At 33.7% G+C, this 13,461-nt stretch overlaps 1 protein-coding gene across 2 annotated transcripts in view; it reads right to left on the bottom strand.

Moving 5' to 3' along the window:
- Nucleotides 1-9,233, bottom strand: part of LOC111057212 (tyramine receptor 1) — a 153,366-nt gene extending 144,133 nt beyond the window's left edge. Inside the window, exon 1 of one of the 2 annotated variants that reach the window (XM_039426272.1) lies at nt 9,174-9,233. The gene's annotated coding sequence lies outside the window, so the exon portion shown is untranslated. The remainder of the gene's footprint in view (nt 1-9,173) is intronic. The other variant, XM_039426274.1, reaches the window with a different exon arrangement.
- Nucleotides 9,234-13,461: the final 4,228 nt, after the last annotated feature.

Below are 13,461 nucleotides of genomic sequence, written 5' to 3'. Positions count from 1 at the left end.
ATTTGAATTTAATCAAATTAACCAGTTTGCTCTGCTTGACTTTCAGCTTTCAACAATACAGTATAATAAAAGTGGTTGACAATTTCTACTTGTGTTCTCATATTCAAATTTGACAGTCTTTTTGGTTTAAGTATTGGAAAAAGCAATATCTCAATGATTATAGTGTTGTACAAGCAATATTCTGGTAGAGATGATGTTCTGGTAGCATCTGTAGTGAGGTTATGGAGGTGGTAGTGGTGACGTTGGCATTCGTATTGGGAAATCAAAGATGGTTTCAGTGGAATATAGAACGATAAATTCAAATTGGTGAACATTCCACTCCAATACCAGCTCCAATAAATCATCGGATTTCAATATTCAACAACGCAGATTGTAGGCGATACTACACCAAGTGAAGGATATACGAATGGTATTATCGCAAAAGTGGTGATAACAAAGCGTACATCTGAATGTCTCACTTTTATAAAAGGCACGTCTAGCCATTCATGAGAAACTTCCGTTACCATTCTGAGCACGTATTCAATAACGTATTCTCATTGATTCATGGTTGACTGAGACGGAAGATAACCTTTCAACAGCCTGCTTTGAAATTGATAATGATGGTCGAATGTCTTTACTGCTTTCCAGTCCATTTAGGCAATTTGTTAGAACAGACAGGGTATACTTTCAAAGATTTAAATCACCATTTGAATTATCTATGTCATGATTCTCTAGATTAAAAGTCTCTCTCTCTTCTCCTTGCCTTATTCCCATCATTTGGGGTCGGCTCTCCTAACACGCAGTCACCAGTTAACACGATCCTGGGTCGTCTCATCTGTAATATTTAATTGCTCCGTATTCTTATGGATTAGCGTTATCTATAAAAATGAGTCTATAAAGAGTATTAAAATAATTCCATTTCAGTGAATTCAAATCTTCGTTCAATTTGAATTATATTCTCTCCACTTACAACAAAATAGATGGCTAAGGACGAGAAAATATGACCTTGAGATAACAATGAATCTCATAAACATACTTGAAGGAGCAGTGTTCGAACACAAGCAACGAGCTTCGAGGATTCAAAATACTCTTATAGTGTACTTTTCATGTGTAAGCTGAATATTTCCATAATATTGAAAAGAAAAAGACCAACTATGGAAGTAACTCTTCTCACGGGCAAGATCGTTTTCATCTCTGTCAACCCTCACTCTTTCACCTATAAGAATGTACCTTATTTATGGCACATATGAATATATGCGCCATGAAAAATGTAATCGTATTCACCGTTGAAAGGGAGACAGTTTAGAGCTGCAAAATAATATCCTCGTGGTTCGGAACCCACATAAAACTTTAACCTGAACTAAATTCGAAACATAAATTTAATAGGTATTTAGTACCTATATTAATACACATTATATTGTGCATCATACTATACATCAATTATTTAGTTACTGTCTCTACAGACAGTAGGCTACCTACGCACAAGCTTAGGGATTATGTGGGTTGACCATCAATTCCGTATGAAGTTAAACTCACGTCAATCATTTCGTTATTCATTAAACAAATTTTTCAAGGAGAAAGGAACGTGATACATGATGTATTCCACGTTCTATACAGATTTGTTGCAGATGCAGTTAGATGCAATAGATATTTCTGGACATAGTGATTGGTAAAACCTATTACAAGAGAATTCAGAATGAGACAAATTTTTAATTGGACGGATTTCGTCCGTTTGTCGAGAATCGCATCGCAAGTAGCTCACATCTGGCTTCAGCTGTTGACACCAGCCAAGTTCTCTATTAATTTGAGCAACGTTTTTCTTGTGCTAAAACAAGGCCGGGATTTGTCAGAAGCATGTTTTTGCCGATTATAATTCACGGCTTGAAAGCTGGCTTGTTTCTTGTCACGGATGTACACAGGCTATTTGTCACAGCTGAACGGCAAAACTGCGTCCAAATCAGCTTGACATTTAGTAGTAGGCGCTAAATGACCGTTAAGTTGATGTTCCGCGTCATAAATTATCAGCTAGTCAAAAGTGCACACTGCAGGCATCTCCGATCCTGCATGTAATTATGCGCCATAAACGAACGACAGATCGATTCAGATAATAATTTATCATCAAACCCAAATTGTTCCCTCAAGCTGTGGAGCTATCAATTAACGGGATATTGGATTTTACTCTCAATAAGGGACTGATTAGTAGATTAGTTTCAGTTACATCATTTTCTACAGAGTATATGCTCAGCATTTCGAATTTCAATTCCAATGATATTCTTTCAAAAATGAGTATGTTCTAAAATGGTCAATGATATTCAGAACACTGTGGAACCAAGAAAATTATCTGTATTTAATCAGATTCAGTGCCGGTTCCACAAAAACTGGTTCAATTTTAATTGTGATTAATTTTATGAGAACCAGTCAGGAAACCCTTCTTTTTGAAAAAGCTTCCTCTATTTGGTTCTCATGAAATTGATCACAATTAAAATTTTAACCTGCTTTTGTGCAGCCGGGACTAAGAGTGAAAAGTATAAGACTTGAAGAGTACAGAGTGGAATAAGTATGAATAGACTGGAATGAGAAATGGATGAAATAGTTTAAGATTTGTAGCCTAGCCTGATATAATATTTATATTATTCTATTTGCATTCATGTGAAACTATTTATTCTGATTAAAAAGGAGTAAGTTATTTTATTCTAATATTCACTTCGATTCTAAATCTTCTCTTACGTTTTTGAAAACAATTTTATTTATTTATTCCATTGGCATTACAGATCATAATTATAATAAATATAATATGATTGGGAGAAGACAACAGGCATAGCCCAAAACTGTCTTCTCCCAAATTTTTACAAATAAAAGTTTCAAAAAAGAATAAGGTTAAGATTTCCCTTTCACTTCAGAGTCCAATTTCCACTTCATACAATATCTGGATGAGACAGGAGATTTGTCTGAGCGTAATAAATTCACTCTAATTCTAAAACAAAACTGTATTTTTCGAAAAAATCTCTCTTTCCACAAACTAAAAAAAATAATTTTTAAATTTTAAATAATAATACATTTTTTAAATATTTTTTTTAGTTTGTGAGAAGAGAGATTTTTTGAAAAATACATTTTTATTTTTGTGCATTAAATAAATTTAAGAAAGTAAAAGAGAGTTAAATAAAAGTAAAAGTAAAAGTTGAAGTAAAAGTAAATAGAGAGTTAAATAAATTGGGTTTCTTTACATTTTCATCGGCATCATTATCACTCGTCTGCAGATTTACCACTGCACTCCACCCCATTCTCGACAAACCTCGGTGAGCTTTTCTTTTCCATAATAATTTCCTGTTCCCTCAGTTCAACATTAGAAGTGAGAAGCTTCCAAGCTCCTCTCTCATCACAATTTCCTTCAGGCGTGCTCTTAATAGGCAGTCTTCAATTCTGTTTCTTTTTCTGTTATATCCATCATCCACGTTTCTTCTTCTCTCTAGCATTAGATTTCTCCTCTCTGGATTTCATTTCCTCCCTCTACCTCTTTATTCTGTGAGGAATCATTATCTAAGAAATATATGTCAATACTTCTTTCTCGAATGAATGCAGGATCAAGAGCCAGATAGTTCTGAGGATAATGTCAATAAGTTTTTTCGAAGATTATTATCTTCTACTTCAAGAGGGAATAGATCAATAGAATATTATTATCGTTTCGAAGAATGGTCTTATGAGAAATTCACGTATGGCGATAATATTTCATAGATTAGATTATATTTCTCTATGCATGTGAGCTGCAATACAGTAGTACGATGGATCATACTCTGATCTAAAATAAATGACAATGAAGTTTATTATTCAATGAATCTCACAAAGTATGAAAATTTAATACAATTTGAAGTTGGATCGGTGGTTTTACTGCAAAGAGTTGTCGATTTTCAGAGAAGGATGTAAAATATTATCCTTTCCATTAAAATGTTGAAGATAATAACTCCATGGAGTGATGAGAGAGATACTAATATTTGTAACGTTTGTTATATAAACTGGATTCCAATCTTCATTCGAGGCATCCAATATTTACTTTGTTCTTGGATATACATCAACTGAGTAACTAAGTTGCATTTCGAGAGAATGGAAATTGCTAATGCTGATTCACTTCTGAAAATTTGATGAAAGTAATATATTCTGGAGCTTTAATGATATCGTTCCCGTAAATCAAATGTCTGCTTTTGACAATCATGACGTTCCAAAATTATTCCTGAAATTGTAATGAAGAGTTATTACATCCAACTCACTGAAAATTTACTGTTGGATCTGTTTGCTCGAAGCCATATTATTATTTGCATGCTAAACCAGGTCAACAAAGGCAAACAGAAGTTATTGGCGAATAGGATGTATTTTATGCAGAAATGTAGCTTACTCTTGGTTTGACGAGGAGTCTATAAAGTATACAGCTTCTGTTTGTAGGTCTTATCGGGGAAGAGTAGACGTCGAGGAGGTAGGCTTCACGGACGGGCAGTCAAAGCGATACCGGTATTTCGGATAAATGTGAAAGTAATCTATCGAAAATGAGAGATGCTGCATTCAGAATTACAGTTTGAAGACGAGAGGATAAATTTCCCGGTAGAACGGTAATATTTCAGAGCGCATTGTGAGCGAAAAGTAAGGGGTAAAATATGAACTGCGACTATTATTTTGAAAGCTTTTTGCATCTGTGCTCGTTTGTTTGCTGTATGGATATTTATGAACGAGCAGGTGACTCTCACTCCTGTTTTGTCAGGTATGATGAACCAATGGGAAAAAGAGAGCGTGATCCTGTGTGTGGGAGGGAGATCGAGAAACTAGGTGAGGAACTTGAGACAACAGAGTTCATATTTTCTGGTCTCAGCCTCCATCTACTTTTCCCTCACTTGGAACTGAGGGGAGCCTTTTTCTAAAGCTCTATCTTACTGCCTACCATTCCACTCAGTAAAAAAAATGTGGCTTGGAGTAGACAGGAAATTTGAAAGGACAGTAGTCATGGTAGGAGGGAGCGTATTGTAAGGAATCCTTTTTTGTACGCGATACGCGCACACATTCTAAATTTCTGGAATGCCCTTTCAAGTCGTCATCTTTGTCTTGAGGATTTTGAACTCTCGCTGCACCAAACATTTCCCAGACAATCAACTGGATGAGATAAATGTGCACAATACCGCCTAGCTCACAACATGCAATCCAACTGAAACTTGATATTTCCATTAGCGAGTTCTTCTACCCATCCCTACTAAGCAATTCCAAATTGAACATACTTCAAATTGAATGAAAACTACCTACTCGATATTATCAAAACAACTGAGCAAATACATTAAACTACTGGTTTATCAAAATGATTTGAGATACTAGTTTTGATTGTTGCATCATAATCAATCTCTAGTAAAAAAACTGTTTACTCCTAGTAAGCTACAGCTACTCCTATTTAACTATAGTTTACTGGGGATTGATAATCCATGATCAGTTTCTAGTGAACTACAGTTCACTCCCAGTAGAACTCAGTTTATTCCTTGTCAACTCTAATGTACTAGAGATTGATGATCGTGCAACAACCGAAATAATTGGTATCTCAAATTGTTGTAAATCAGTGGTTCTTATCAACTACTACAATATCAACTACTTTCCATTTGCTATAGGATTCTACCACTACATCACCTTAACAACAACATAGAAAGTATACTTCAAATTCTATTCTTCGTATTGAAAACTGTATGAATCAAATTCAATTATTTTCATCAGAAAAATGGTTATAGTTCTCTATCCCATCTCAAATTTCAGACACAGAAAGGAGTCTGAAACAGTATGATAATGTCTTGATCACACTTATACTAATATACTTATCCATAGCTATACATCTAATATTCATCATACTTCATCTATACACTGGTAGAATCTATGTCCATTCTCTTCAAACGAGGTTCTCCCAATGAATAATCGATCTATACTTTCTCTGAATATAAATCAGCTCAAAGAGTGTGTGTCTATTCAGGGAATTTATAAAAGCCAAATGTCTCTCGTCTCAGTACTTAGTTGGCACTCTTGAGTGCCAACTCTCGGATGCTTTTAAAATTTGAGTGACAGTGATTCAAGTAATGAGTTGAAATCTATCGTTTGGTTTGAAACCAAATACAACTGTCAGCTGAGAAGTCACTGAAACAGAGTAAGTATTTCTTCTCACTGTGAACTATTCCTCTATATTTTTGATTTATAATAAGCGTACATTATAGACAACTAATAATAGAAAATCTCTCATAGAAGTGCAATCACTTAGCGGCGAATCGAGCCGCACAACAGAGCCACCAACAAAATTTACTCACTTCGTCGTCTTTTTTCAGGATACAACAGGATAATATAGGAAGTTCATACGAAATTATAATTAATTATTATTCAGCTGCTTACTTTTTATTTATTTTTTAGAGTCTATCAATTTCCTTTCTACTGTACCTGACCTACTTGACGAGATCCATGCATATTTGATGTTATATATAATATCGGGGCACCGAGCTTTGTTCGTTATTTATTTATTAACTATTGATAAACCAAACACAATTCTTTAAAATGATTGGGGAAGGACTTAACAGACACAGCCCAAAACTGTTTCTTCCTTGAATTTTGATTTATGCCCTATAAATAGTCCAGAAAGTAGGTTATGTTCCATACACTTGAATTCAGGTTCAATTTTCAGTTCAATCATTTGAAAACAAAAAGTTCTAATTCAGATTATTCACAAACCAAATTGAATAATAAAATAACACTCACTAATCACTTAAAATTGTCAAATAATTATCAACTTTGAGAATTATGCTATAGACTCCAGTTTAGAAGGATTATCATGTCATGTCAACAAATCAGATTATTTTGATCAAGCCGAATAAATTTTCTAGCATTTCTCGCTGATTGATTACACAGCTGGAAATAAATTTCTCTCCCAAACATGCATCTTCTGTTTCGACAGACGACGATATTATCATCTGTTTTTCCAAGGATGAATAAATGTTATCATTTTCATGTCCTTCAGCGAGTTTTCTTAGGGATGAGACCAAGTGCAATCGAATCTTTATATCATAAACCAACTATGTTCCAAATTTCATAGAAATTGTTAGAGCCGTATTCGAGATCCGTTGAACATAAATAACCAGATAACCAGATATAGAAATATAAAGAGATATACAGAAATTGCTCGCCTTATATAATAGGATATTTGTTGATCAAAAATCGTTTCTATTCTATCTTCCATGTCCTTTATGCACCAACAGGTGATTTCAGCTGTCTGTGTTGAATTTCTGACTTGTTAAACCATACGGGGGAAAGAGGTACCTATTCCACTCACAATCGGAAGTTAGTTTCAGGAATGTTATGAAGTGTACAGTTACAGCCTAGTAAGTGATGCTAGAATTTAAGTTGAGTTTTGTTTTGTTGAACACATGAATAAAGGAATGTGAATCTGAATCTCTGTCTATATATATATATATATATATATATATATATTATATATATATATATATATATATATATATATATCTTTAAGTGTAGGTGGGAAGGATTTTAATCATTGCCAGTGCAGTGTTTACTATGAAGTTTTATTGGTTCACATAATATAATATTACAAGCTGCGAATTTCAAAATCAGTACAGTAGTTCATGAGCGAGTTCTCCAGCCCGTGGAGCTCACTAGTTTTGATCAGTTTTTCTACTGTTTCACTTGAAATAGTAGAAAATGAAGGTGGAACCACTCCATTATCCCTAGTTACTCAAGTTAAACAGACATATGAATAATGACGGAACAATAATTAATATCAAGTATGATGGAATACGGTGATAACAAGTATGATAATAAGAATGTAGCATGTTCAAAGCTAGGCTAAAAACACAGTAATCTGATGTTCATTAATTACTTTCCATGTTCACATTCATCTATTAAGCTCAACTATTGGCTTCGAGTTTTCTTGAAATCAAATAATTATATAAATTGATTTTGTAAGATAAGCTGTGAAATCGTGATGGCAAATAGCTTAAGGTGCGTACAGATTCACGCGCCGCGAACATGAACAATTCACTTTTAATCAGCTGATGCCAAGCTTTTTTATATCTGTATCTTACCGTTTCTGTTAAAATACAGATAAAATCAGCTGATTGAAAGTGAATTGCTCATGTTCGCAGCGCGTGTATCTGTACGAACCTTTTGGCTAGCTACACACACATCGATTTCTGTTTGTATGATATTTTGCCGTCCTTATAAATACTATTGGATTAAACAGATGACGTTTGTCAAGTTCCGTTTAATCTGATAGAATTCATAAGGATGGCAAAATATTGTACGAACAAAAATCGATGTGTGTGTGCAGGGCTTTACACTGCAGGTCAGCTCAGACGAGATCATATACTTGTTTAAAGAACTTCAGACCATATAATTAAGCTCTCTGCTCAACAAGGTACAGTAATGTCTCACACCAGCCAAGCGTTTTGGTTATTATATCTTACTTTCATGTTGGCATGAAGGAGCTTTCTACTTAGTAAGCCAAAGGATTACTCTCTAATTAAGTTCCAGATGAGGATGTTATTAAGTTGGCAAAGTCCATGCAAAACACATACATCGCGCAAATGAGATGGCTGCGAATAATATCCTCGAAAACACTTTCATCCACTTTATGGCGAATATATATTGGCCCACTGCTACTCACAAATATTTATCCATCTATAAGTCATCAAATATTATCGCATTCAACTCTAATACAGGCGAATCAATAGAAGACAAACACTTGAGTAGTACTGCCTGGATGATATTTTTATAACAATAATTTATTATTATTTTATCTTGTTATGTATCGTTAATGATATTCATGGTGCAATTTTGGATTCGAAGACAAATGAGCCATGGAGAGATTAACATTTACTCAACAATTCCAGGCATTTAATGAATAACATGCTTATATTTTATACAGTATTTTTTTCCATGAACTAATAATATTAATCAGTTGAATACGACTGGTGAAATACCATGCAAACTTCTTCATTCAAGTTTTGGGAATCTATGGAATTATTTGTTGATCAGAAATAAGAATATAAGTGTACAACGCGGAGTACCAAAATTGAATGAATGTATGTATAGATAAATATTGATAAATATGATATTAAATATTGTATGTATGTATGGTCATAGAAAGACATGCTAATAAAACGTTCAATCTGAAAACTCACATTTTTTGGAACGAGCATGTCGTCTACTGGTGGGCTGCTTACATTGGGGAGATTATAGTCTGGAAGGAAGCAACAAATCATTGAATGATATTATTGTGGATTACTCATTAAACCGCCACAATAGTGATCGTATGATTTGTATGAGTGATATTTCCAATGAATAATAGTTTATTTTGAATTCTCTAATCAATAAATAAAATAAGAAAGATTTCATAAATAATAATATTTAGAATAAACCTATAATCAATATGATACAATTCTACTGGTCTCCTATGATTTATAATCTTCCAATACTATAAAATCTACCAATGTGTAGTCAACATTATATTCTCGAAACTAGACTGCCATGCAGCAGTAGAAATCTGTTGAGTGGTAAATATTATCCTCAAAGAATAATAATTCAAGTCAATAAGCAATATTATAGAGATATCATCATCTTTGCTATAAGGAAACATGCATAGATGTTCCAGGAAGAATATACGAGATAATTAATTACTCTTTCTCAATGGAGTTCCATAGCACTGCCACAGATACTGTCATATCCATGTTATGATCAAGTGGTGGTTTTATATATAAAAAAAACGTTCTCTGCATTCATATTTCAACTTCAAGGGCCGGTCTCACAAAAGCCGCTTAAATCTTAACCGTGATCAACTTCACGAGAACCATCTGAGAAAGGGTCTCTGATAAGACGGCTTCTCTGATTGGTTCTCGTGGAATTGATAACGGTTGAAATTTAACCGGCTTTTGTACAACCGGTACCAAATCTTATAAAAAGTTCACAGCCACATATTCTCATTCTCATACTGTCTCATATTAGTGTTCTCATTTAATTCTTTCTTCTCTCTCTCACACTCTACTTTCACCCTGCTCTCTCTCTCTCTCTCTCTATCTCTCGCTGATACTCCTTTCTGAATACCTCTCTCCTGGAAGATAATTCAATGATAAAATTGAAAATCTCAGCCAAGCAACCGAGAGAATATATTTTTTATTTTGAAATGCATAAATTCGAATATATTCGAGGAATGCTTCAAAAACATTTCTTATCAAACCAGATAAAAAAGTAATTCATTCAGGCAGCGAAGTGAGCGTTTGGGATTTCAATCACGTCTTGTACATTGTACAAGTCCCATATGTTGTATTCAAACTCGTGAAAATAGATTCATTATTTAAGATAATAATTTCAGCTGGAATGTCATAAACGTGTCATTCTATTATTTTTTCAAATGATCATTTTTGATTCAGGATAGTTTCAACTGGAACTCTGTAATAGAATCCCTATTCGTGAATAATACAAAAAAAAACGTTGACTGAACTCTGGTCGAGTATCATGGTTCTGAAAATATATTTGGTGATTCGGTAAGGTAAGAATTATACAACAAACCCCATTCTCCACAATATAATATCCACAGTTCTATTAATATAGATTAATAATTCAAATGAATGTGTATTAATGAATGTAACAATGGATGAATTAGTAAATGGTAATATTGACCTATTATAATTTGGTATCATGCATCAATGTTGTCAAAACTAACAATGGGAATTGTTATTTTTTCCACAATAAAGATTTTATATTCATGAAACTCCATATTTTTGCCATCAAGCAATCTATTCGTAATAAATATTTTTAAACGACTGTTAGTTATGACGAATCAGTAACGAAGTCAGATCTGGTATCATTGTGATTTTGAGGTTACTATGTTATTGTGAATAATACTGTATAATCATTTTATTTTTAACTACTGATGTACTTCACTGTTATTCATAACTGTACTGAACAACTTCTTCCTGGAAAGGTGTTCGACATTAAAAAGCCTGATATAATAATATTAGCAATAATATCATGGTTAGTGGAAAGATAACACTCTCAAAATAACTGCTATTTGTTGTGAGTTACTAAAACAAAACTCCGTTTAGAAAATGTTTGCGAGGATTCTTGTTAGCACACGGATGTTTACAGGATTTATTATACCCTCTTGGTGTTGCCAACTTTGTAATGTAAACATCTACGTTTAGACAGTCTGAGTGATCTGCGAGTTTATAGAGTGGATCTGCGTACTTTGAGAACAGTCGGTGTTGAGTGTCGAGTATGTTCCTAGAAAATTTCAAAAGCTCAGTTTCACTCGAATATTTATTTGAATCATAATTCACAAGAATTGGTGGTTATGAAGCAGCTCATAAGAACTATTCTATCAATTTTTCTCATATACTCGAGAAAGTTTATGGATCGGAAGGAAATAAAGTCTTAACAACAAAGTCCGATAACATCACTGCTAGAACATGACGACTAAGGAGCTAAAACTGCTTAAAGCAGTTTAAAACAGCTTAAAACTTGTAACTTGTAATCCTCTTCATCATTTTTATTTCAGATATCAAAAGTATTATCAGTTCCAAACATTATCCACTACACTTCTATTATATATTACTGGAAGTCGAATCTTGACAGTATATTAGTTATTACTGAGCTTATGAAATGCATGTATAGTTTTAAAATGCATGTATGGTTTTAAAATGCATAATTTATTATTTGCATTATTTAATTTCAATTATTGATAATGATTTTGTACAATAATTACATTGAACTCTTAATTCACATCCAAGAGTCATCCTTTTCACATGCCATTCAACCTATTAGCCTAATAAGAATGAAACATACTCAGAAGTGAAATTCAAGATTAATTCTTCATATCACAAAAACACATCATTAAATAATCGTGTGAGGGGAGGGAAATGAAGTAACTTTGAGCTGTTTGTTTTGTCATTTTAATTCTTTCCAACTATTCCACCTATTCTATCATACATTTCGATTTCAATGATTTAGTGAATTAGTACAATTATTACTCTCAGTAAGCATTAGTAGAATTACTCTCATTTTTCCCTTCTAATTATTTTGATTTATCATGTTTTTTCTATAGTGTGTATAGTGAACTATAGTATATAGTGTTGGTCGTGACTTTTCTCCCCTCAAACAATAACACAAATCGTATTCGAAATCCAAGTAATCATTAGCCCATTTCTCGAAGAACTGTGTGTTTGGAAACGCGTGTTATGAAGTCAAGCATGGACGTTGAATACTGAACGCTCATGCAATCAAAACAGTCTATAGACATTGGTCTATAAACAAAGTAATAGCTCAATATTACTTCAGTGCATTCAACCAGAACAGCTATTCTGAACAGTCACATTGTCTCCAGACTTTGTTTGTGATGGAATTCGTATAACTGAGTTTGTAGAGCGTAATAAGAGAGACCCTTCTGTTTAGAATCGGGAGCCTATTTGCTAATACGGAATACAGAGAAACAATGTGGTCCAACGGAGAACGGAAACTGGGAAGAGCAGGTAGTAAGGGAAACTGAGAGAAACACTCTCTTAAGGGAGAGTTAGGGGTAGGTGCAGGAAGGAATATGGAAGACAGCGTAATAAGCTTGAAATGCTCTTACATTGTGTTGAAAAGAGATTTTGAGACAAGCAAATACTCACACCTTAACGGGCCTAACTCAACCAATCACCTCTGATATTGACAGGGTTGAATGTCGTCCTATTTACTGATACAAACCTATCCAATTGTATCGATGTGGGCAACAGTATTCACTATACAAACACTTAAACAAATGTTTGATTCTGATTGAAGCTTGTAAGAGTTTGAAGTCATCAGTAGTCACTGTAAAACCGTGTTCTTGAATCAATAAGTAGAACTTGATTGATTTCAAATGAAAAGACTAGATATTGTGGAACGACAGATTTATTGAGAATCAAGACGCCGGTATCGGTTGTTACACCATCTCTGATCTTTTTTGGTAGAGAATTAGTGGGAAGGATACTTCTAATATTCTTCCCAAAGAATGGACATTGATGTGTCCAAAGCTCCGCCAATTTATGTAGATGCATAACAATATTATCTATAGCTATTACAAATTGCTTTTTTTAATATCATATACAGCTCAATAATTATTTTCTTAATTCATATTTTGTAAATTCATCTATAGTTTTGCTGTATTGTGAGCTATTGTATATAAGTGTATAAGCCAGTATATATTGTAATCTACATAAATAAAGTACTCAATCAATCAATCTTTGGTGAACTAAATAAATAAATCTAAGTTTCGGGCTTTAGCCTGTTGATCCTTCCCGTACTTATTTCGATAAATAGATAAATAAACTAAAACTAAATTCAAAGAGAAGCAGTATTTATATCAACATCAGAGCACCGCTATTGTTGAAAGTTGTGACCTATAAAGGCTGCCATTGACCTGAACAAGGCCGATAGGGGAGAGGCTTGTCTAGA

The sequence above is a fragment of the Nilaparvata lugens genome, chromosome 4 (assembly GCF_014356525.2).
Source record: "Nilaparvata lugens isolate BPH chromosome 4, ASM1435652v1, whole genome shotgun sequence".
NCBI lineage: Eukaryota > Metazoa > Arthropoda > Insecta > Hemiptera > Delphacidae > Nilaparvata > Nilaparvata lugens.
The sequence above is the reverse complement of the archived record's forward strand: the minus strand, read 5'-3'. Positions and strand labels throughout refer to the sequence as shown.